The sequence below is a fragment of the Theobroma umbraticum genome, unplaced genomic scaffold, assembly GCF_002168275.2.
Source record: "Theobroma umbraticum cultivar Fairchild unplaced genomic scaffold, ASM216827v3 scaffold_2.0, whole genome shotgun sequence".
NCBI lineage: Eukaryota > Viridiplantae > Streptophyta > Magnoliopsida > Malvales > Malvaceae > Theobroma > Theobroma umbraticum.
In genome coordinates, this window is record NW_018397277.1 from 2635608 (window position 1) to 2637700 (window position 2093).

The window sequence follows — 2093 nt, forward strand, 5'->3', positions numbered from 1 at the left end:
GTAAACAATTTGTAACCAATTGTATCAATCATATCACAATCACTAATAATATATTTTTCTTAAAACATCATCTTTTTCATTCTAGAAATGCAAATCCTTTAACAAACCATTTTGGAGATATCATTTCAACATACATACATAATCCTTTTCATAGAAATAATGCTAGCTTTACATATCAAAATAATTTGAAAGTGGCGTATCCACTCACCTAATTAGGAATTCGATTCCTAATTCCAATCACAACTTTGTTTTGGTGAAATTCGTGGAGTTTTCAAGTGTCTTATCATACATCACAATCATTTTATAGAATAAAAATCTCATAATAATCATTCTAGGTAGTTTTGAAACTACTCGTTTTTAGCTAAACTAATGTTCTAGCTAAAGCCTATACTTAAAAATCTATAAATATTTCATCCTTACCTTAGGTGAATGTTAATGCTAGGGAAAATCACAAAATATTTGACCTTTAATGTTCAACAAAAAATCTAGGCATAAAAATAATCTTTTTTGTGCTGGACAATTCATAAATAAAGATTTAAAAGTTGAAAGATGTCACTTTTGTTTGAAAAACTCAAAACTAAGCTTCCAATCTTTCAAAATGATTATTTGGGGTGGAAATGGGTTTAAGAAAGCTTAGAGTTGCTGAAAAACTAATGAGAGATGGCTTAGAATGAAAAACACTTAGAGTTGGGGCCATATTTGTACTACGGGATGTGAAAATGCCCTTTTACCCTTTTTATTTTTTCAAAAATTGATAAAATGTTTCGATACATTGGCCCATGTATCAATACATTATAAACATGTACCAATATATGTTCATCAAAAACCCTTTTTGAATTAAATATATCAATACATCATGAACATGTATCGATACATTTGAAATAGAATGTAATTTTTGAGGCAGATTGCCTATAAAAACCTACACAACTTATATACATTAAATACCCTTTAAGTAAATATCTTCTTTACTTTGTTCTTTCCATTTACTTGAGATATTTAATGTAAATGAGTAAACAACCCCACATTTGGATTCAATAAAAATACAAAAAAAATTAAAATATAAAAAAATCAAAATCTAACTTTTGGTTTCAAGAACAGAATAAAAAAGTTCGACTAAAATTAAATTTGCAGTTCCCATTTACCGTAGCAAACGTACTCCAAAAATTATAAAAAAAATCATTTTTGATCTTCTAAAAATAAAAAAAAATCATTTTTGCCAATTTTTATTTTCAAAAGATTATTCTATAAAAATTACATATTTTGACCCTTTATAAACTTAGAAAATTTTTTACTTCAAAGTGTCAGACAACCAAAAGTGTCAATGAATCCTTTTAAAGGTTAAAACTAAGTTTGATGTTCAAAATATGTAATCTACATGCTCACCTAAGGATTTCCTAGCTTATCTGCTTACTGAAGGTGGGATTTCCCATAATGGGATGAAGCCCATGGGACATAAAAGCCTTACAAGAGAATTATAAAATTATTACAATTATGAAATCACTAAGCATCAAAGTCATGTTCTCAAAATTGTTCCTGGTCATTGCATTACCAAGACAAGGCATTGACAATGCTCAAAGACTAGTATATGTTAAGCCTCCTTACTTGGAAAATAAGCAATTGATCTTATAGATTGAAGTATATGGATACTTAAGAATGACATGTGGGTGTTTGTTAGAGAATAAGTTCACTAAACATGACTTGCTATGGGAACTCCACTTGGTATTTCACTTAAGTGTCTATAAAATATGTTCTCATGTGATAGTTGTGTAAATTATCCTCAGACTTAAGACACCAGGTCATCTTGTTTGGGGAATGACATACTTTGATTTCATCCTTATGGGTTTGAAGGCAACTAGATGCTTAAATTAGGTGTTTTGGGTATGCCATGAAGCATTTGAAGGTGGATGAGTGATCAAGAAAGGATTCATCACCCTAATTGATATGAGAGGATGTATCTCACTTGGTCTCAATTCTAGATTAACTTGTATAAAGTCTTTGGCCAAAGCATGGTGAATTTGAGGAAAGTTAGTTTCCTAAATCCATAAGGTTAGTCATGAATAATGAAAACTAATATGAAATATCATAAATAGACA